The sequence below is a fragment of the Molossus molossus genome, unplaced genomic scaffold (genome assembly GCF_014108415.1).
Source record: "Molossus molossus isolate mMolMol1 unplaced genomic scaffold, mMolMol1.p scaffold_m16_p_5, whole genome shotgun sequence".
Taxonomy (NCBI): Eukaryota; Metazoa; Chordata; class Mammalia; order Chiroptera; family Molossidae; genus Molossus; species Molossus molossus.
Genome location: NW_023425388.1, coordinates 71634543 through 71641234, shown reverse-complemented (window position 1 = coordinate 71641234; position 6692 = coordinate 71634543).

Genomic DNA, 6692 nt, shown 5'->3' with positions numbered 1-6692 from the left:
GGGCAGAATGTCTAACACTATTCTTCCACCTTCCTTGAGCTTTGTAGTCCAAGTGTGACCATAGACTTTTCCTCTAATATAAGATCAGCCTGTGAATTTAACAAGAATTTGCTGGTGCCTGGGGCTTGCAGAGGGACTTTCACACGGAATAATTTACCACTGGCTGTGAGATATGGGTGATCAGAGAGCCCTCAGTTCCCAGTCTGTCCTCCTGGGAACTCAGCAGGGCTGCATTTCTGTTCAGAGCCCATTCTTCCCCCTTGAGAAAGAGACCAGGTTTCCTCTACCACCGGAAATACCTTAAACATGCCTCAGTCTCCCAAGCCTAGGCCTAGGTCAAGGTTCAGAAAGAGGACCCATCTCAGACCTAGCTGCCCCATTTTTTTGTCCCCATCTTTTACCTTTACAGATGATTGATTGGTGTAGTATCTACTTCTTTTAGTGGAGACTCCACCATCATTCACTCAGTAGTGGCCTTACCTTATGTCTCCAACAGTATATCCCTTTAGGATACAATAGAACAACATTTCTACATAATAATACATATTTACTATTATGGCTTGAAATGCATCTCCCCCCAAATATGTTGAGGTCCTAACCTCCAGTACCTGTAAATATGATTATATTTGGAAATATTGTCTTTGTAGATGATCAAGTTATAATGAGGTATAAGGTGAGCCCTAGTCTAGTATGACTATGTCCTTAAAAAAGAAAGTTTCAGAAGAAGAAAAAAAAAAAAAGAAAGCTTCTTTCACTAAAAAGAATGATTATGCTGGGAAAGAATGATATTTTCCAAAATAATAATAATAATAATGATAATAATAATATTTTCAACAAATGGTGCTGAGACAACTGAATCCACATGCAAAGAAAGGTGGATTCTTACTTTATTTATTTTTAAAATATATTTCTTTATTGATTTTAGAGAGAGAGGAAGGAAGAGGGAAAGAGAGATAGAAACATCAATGAGAGAGAATATTGATTGGCTGCCTCCTGCATGCCCCCCACTGGGGATCTGGCCCACAACCTGGGCACGTGCCCTGACTGGGAATCGAACCCGTGACCTCTTGGTGATTGAGTCGACGCTCAACCAGTGAGCCACACTAGCCGGGCGGTGGATTGTTACTTTAAACTAGACACAAAAATTAACTCAAAATGGTTCATAAACCCAAATGTAAAAGCTAAATTTATAAAACTCTTAGAAGAAAATGTGGGAGTAAATTTCTTGGGTTAGGTAATCATTTTTTAGATATGGCACTAAAAGCATGAGCAACAAAAGGAGAAATAGATAATTTTGGCTTCATTAAAATTTAAAAAATTTGGCCCTGGCCGGTTTTGCTCAGTGGTTAGAGCGTCAGCCTGTGGTCTAGAGAGACCCGGGTTCGGTTTCCGCAAAGGGCACGTACCTCGGTTGCAGTTTGTCCCCGGCCCTGGTTGGGTCGTGTGGGTGGCAGCCAGTCGATGTGTCCCTTTCACGTCAATGTTTCTCTCTTTCTCTCTCTTCCTCTCTCTCCCTCCCGCTCTGTCTGAATAAAAAATGGAAAAATGTCCTCGGTGAGGATAAAAAAAAAAAGAAAAATTTGTGCTTCAAAAGATACCACTGATAAAGTAAAAAACAACCCACAAAATAGGGGAAAATATTTATAAATTATATATTTAAAAAAGGATTTGTATCTAGAATATATAAATAAATCTTACACGTCAACAATCAAAATACAAAAAGCCCAATTAAAATTGGCAATAGATTTGAATGGGTATTTCTACATAAAGGATATACAGATAGCCAATGGCACATGAAAAGTTGCTCAATGTTATTAGCCATTAGGGAAGTGAGAATGAACCCACAATGATCTTACTTCACACCCACTGAGATGACTATAATGAAAAAGAAAATAGCAAGTATTGGTGAGACTGTGGAGAAACTGGAACCTCATCACTGGTGGGAATGTGAAATGGTTCAGTCATTTTGGAAAGCATTCTGGTAGTGCCTCAAAAATTTAAAGATGAAGTTACCATAGAGCCCACAACTTTTATTTCTAGGTAGATACCCAAAAGAAACGTAAAATTATGTTCACACAAAAATCTGTACATGAATGTTTATAACAGCATGATTCATAATAGAAAAAAGGGAAAACAACCCAAATGTCCATTAATTTTTATTTATTTATTTATTTATTTATTTATTTATTTATTTATTTATTTTTCTGTATTGATTTTAGAGAGAGAGGAAGGGAGATGGAGAGAGAGATAGAAACATCAATGAGAGAGAATATTGATTGGCCGCCATTTGATTCCTGGTCAGGGCCCCCTGGTGTGGGCCCGATCCCCAGTGGGATGCAGAAGGTGGTCCCCCATAGGGGATGGGGCCCACAACCTGCACATGTGCCCTGACTGGGAATCAAACCAGCGATCTCTTGGTGCATGGGTCAACACTCAACAACTGAGCCACACTGGCCAGGCTATTTAATATTTTTTTAATCCTCACCTGAAGATATTTTTCCTTTGATTTTCAGATACAGTGAGAGGGAGGGAGGGAGAGAGGGAGAGAGAAACATTGATATGAGAGAGACACATTGATTGGTTGCCTCCTACAGGAACTCAACCAGGGCTGGGATCGAACTGCAACCAAGGTATGTGTCCTTGACTGGAATCAAACCCTCGACTCTTTGGTCTGCGGGCTGATGCTCTAACTGCTGAGCAAAACCAACCAGGGCTGTTCATCAACTTTTAAAAGAATAAACAAAATGTGATATATTAGTAGGGTGGAATATTATTCAGCCACAAGGAGTGACCTATTGATACATGCCACAGTATGATGAACCTTAAAACATTATGTGAAAGAAGCCAGGTACAAAAGGACCATGTGATTTCATCTATATGAATCGTCTAGAATAGGTCAATTTATAGAGACAGAAAGTAGGATGGGGGTTGGGAGGAAAGGATGGTGATTGACTGCTAGTGGGTATAGAGTTTCTTTTGGGGGTGAGGAATCTGTTATAAAATTAGATTGTAGTGATGGTTGTACAACTCCATGAATATGCTAAAAGCCATTGAATTGTATACTTTAAATGGGTAAATTTTGTGTATGGGAACTATGTCTCAAATTATTTTAAAAGAACCATATTCAAATGTTCTAAAAACATTTCATTTCAGGCATATAGACAATAATATAATGACCACCCATATACTTAGCATGCAGCTTAATAAAGAAAATCCTACAGATGTAATGAAAGCCTCTTATGTATTTCTTCTTGATTCAATTAACCTTATGCCACCTCTGGAAGAAACTATGTTGTTTACTAGAGGCGAACTTGACATTTATCATTTCTTGAGTGTTTTATACATTTGCTACATTTATATTTATATGTGCATATATACAAAAACATGTTTATTCATAAACATTATATAATATTTATATTCATATAGTAACCCTTTGATTTGTAATGTTTCCGGAGGCTGGTTTGTTCAGTTTTGAATAACACGTGGTGTGGGATAATGCACAGTGTGGTCCAGGCTGTGTTTCCTGTGAGGATCTTCCAGACGCCACAGGGAGGTGCAGGTCATTCTGCCCAAGCCACAGGGGCACACAGGAAATTTAGCTGCTTGGACCCACAGCTGCACTGTCACCTCTACTTCTCTGTGGTCTCCACTTCTTTTAGGAGGTGTTTCAATATGGTTAACTAGTGAGCTCTGTGTGTCACCTGTCCTGAAAGTGTGCATTATATTTTCTAGATCTATCCTGTTGCCAGTGAGTAGAAACAAAATGTCCCCATCACTATGTCTTAGCTGAATCTGGTTCCCACGTCCAGCTATAGAGCAGTGAAAAATCCCAGTTCTGTCACTGAGATGACCTGGAGCAGGTCATTTCTACCTGGGAGGTCCCTGAGCATGGCAGGGTGCCTTTGGACATTTTTCCCCACTCAGCAGTAGGTCCTTCCTGGGTTCATCTGTGCTGATCGGCCTAGAGCCTTCTCCAAAGTTATCTTATACAAACGCTCAGAGAGATTCTCCCTCACAGGAATTAGAGGAGGAGGAAGAGAACTTCCCATATGAGCACATTCAGGGTCCTATCGTGGAGCCGTACCCTCTTTCCCCTTTCACTGGTGCTGGTTGAGAGGAGGGGAGTAGAAGGGTCAGAAGCAGGTCTGGAAAACAGCCCTGCTCAGACTCTCCTCTCCTGCCGCTGCCCAGTGGGGCAGCCACTCCTGCTCCAGTCACATCCCACAGGGATCTTGGATGCAGGTGCAGCAAGTCCCACCCACTCCTTCCACCACAGCAATCCTATGAAGCTGGCCCTTTAAAAGCTTTTGTAAGGAGATAGTGAAAGAGAAATGGAAAAAACTGATGGGCCCTGGGCTCTTAGCAACGGTCCCGTGACATGCAGGCAGGAAAATGAAAATGAAAATCGTGACTTTTAAAGAGACTGACATGGGTGGTATATTTCAATGCTGGCACATTTTTTGTCTTCAGTGGAAGAAAAAAAGTCCAATAGAAAGAAAAAGTCTTGAAATGTTTTCAGAGGTGAGTTCAACAGCTTTAAGTGCTGGTGGTCTTTTGATTGCCTGGGACGGTGGTGTCCCAGGCTCCTGAGGGAGAGAGGCCCAATGGGAGCTCAAGAGGGTATTTAAAGCAAAAGGAAACAAACAACTAAATCTCCCCAGGCATTCTGGTCATCAGCCAGAGTCTAGAAACTTTTAAACTCAGTTTCCTTCTTTCTCCAGTGGAACAAGCTCTTGAGGTGTTTACCCTTTCCAGACTCGAGGTGCCTGCCGGTTTTTACCTCTTTGCCTGTGCCTTGGCCCGGCCTGGAATGTGCTATTCCTTCTCTAAATATCCAAGGCCCAACTGAAATGTCATTTCCTCTAAAAATGTGGATTCTACTTCATTGTCCACGTTAGGGATAAACTCTCCTTTGCATTTCTCTAGTCCTTCATCCTTTATCTCATATCAACACTGAAGCCTGGTGGTGATGAGACTAATGGAGTGTGCAGCTCGACTCTCTCCAGACCATAAGCTCCTGTTGAATTTGTCACTATATTTTCCAGAGTAAGAAGCACTGTGCCTTGCATGTGGTCCACGAGCAACTACATGTCTAATTTGATTCTTCTTCTAGCTCAGAAAAAGATGTTTTATACCCTTTTAACTGACTAAGAGAAGTGTGGCCCACAGATGAGAATGACTAGCCCATGTAGAGGTCTTTCACCACCACTTACTGCTTCAAAAAATATAAAGCCTAACCAACAACAACAAACACACCCAAAATACGAAACCCAGTACAGCTATCCATTGATTACCTGTTTGGGGAGCTCTCTTCCCTTTGTGTAGGACAACTCTGTTTCTGCCTCATGAGAGCCATTCGCTCCAAACACAAAAGCAAATTTTTACTTCCGCCAGAGTTTTGGGACCAATTCCTCCTGTTCTGCACGTGGAAATTGCTTCTGGGCCCTGGGCTGCTGCAAGGAGCTCAACACCTGTCTCTCAGACGCCCAGTGGGCTCTGATGTCCCTTCCCATGGCGGTTGCTATGGGGAGAATGAGCTTCTGTCTTTTTCAGGATATATTCTTTCTGACTGGAGGTTTCCCATGTGCTTTTTGTCTGTTCTACTTGTCTCCCATTTGCTGACAGATTGCCTGACTCCTCAATTATTCATATAACAAATAAATAAATGTTGATTTCTTGGCATGTTTCCCATCACCAGGCCAACAGCAGAGCCTTTAGAGGTTGTTAGGAGATGTCAACGTCTTATTCTGTGATATCCCACTGTAATGATTCACGAATGGGGAACAGAAAGCTTCATTGTTTCTTGGTCAAGGAGGGTTTGGTAATTCAAAGTGGGGAGGCCTCGGTTGGAGACAGGACTGACCTGTTAAACAACCCTGAGAAATTCACTTTACGCTTCAGTTTCTTTACCTGGGAAATGAGGGATAAGATCAGATTATCCAGACCTATGAATTTTCCCCTTTCCCCTTTTAGGCTATCTCAGTCTGCAGCAAGACTGTAGGATATGGGTCATATAAGTCCAAGAGTGAAAAATTAATAAACCTCAGAGTAGGAAGGGAATATGAAACAGAAAATACTGTCAGCACAGAATTCTTTAATTCATAGAATCATAATTACATTTATAACTCCAATTTGGGATTTAAAAGAAAAATATCAGATGGACCACTGTGTTCCATTTTAATTCAATATAGCTCAGGATTCCCTACTTTAAAACACTCTATGTCCTTGCCAAAGAGTCAGGTCCAGTTTTGGTCGTCTTTAAGTGTCTGGATGTGGGTGATCATGCCACCTCTAAGAACTCATTGACTTCTCTCATTTCTATCCCTCCTAACATGCCATTCCTAGCCACAGGGCATGGTGTAAAGGGAAGAAGGAGGAATCTTGAATATAGTCCATACTAAAGTCTAAGTAGGGCATCTCCCAAACCATGCCTTCACATTCTGGGCTGTCCCAGACTTTACCCATAGCTTCTTGTTTTCTTGTCCAACTAAATGCTTCTGTATAATGTTGCCCAAAGCTGCCAACTTGAAAACTATTATCAGAGGCTGAGCATGTGTGGCTGTTACTATATGAGAACTTCAACTGCCCTATGTAGATTTTTTCAGCCTCCTTTCCACAAGGGGAGTTAATTTGGTGATGTTTTAGCAGTTTTTTGATCTTCGGTAGAGGTAGGACTGATTACTGTGCTAATG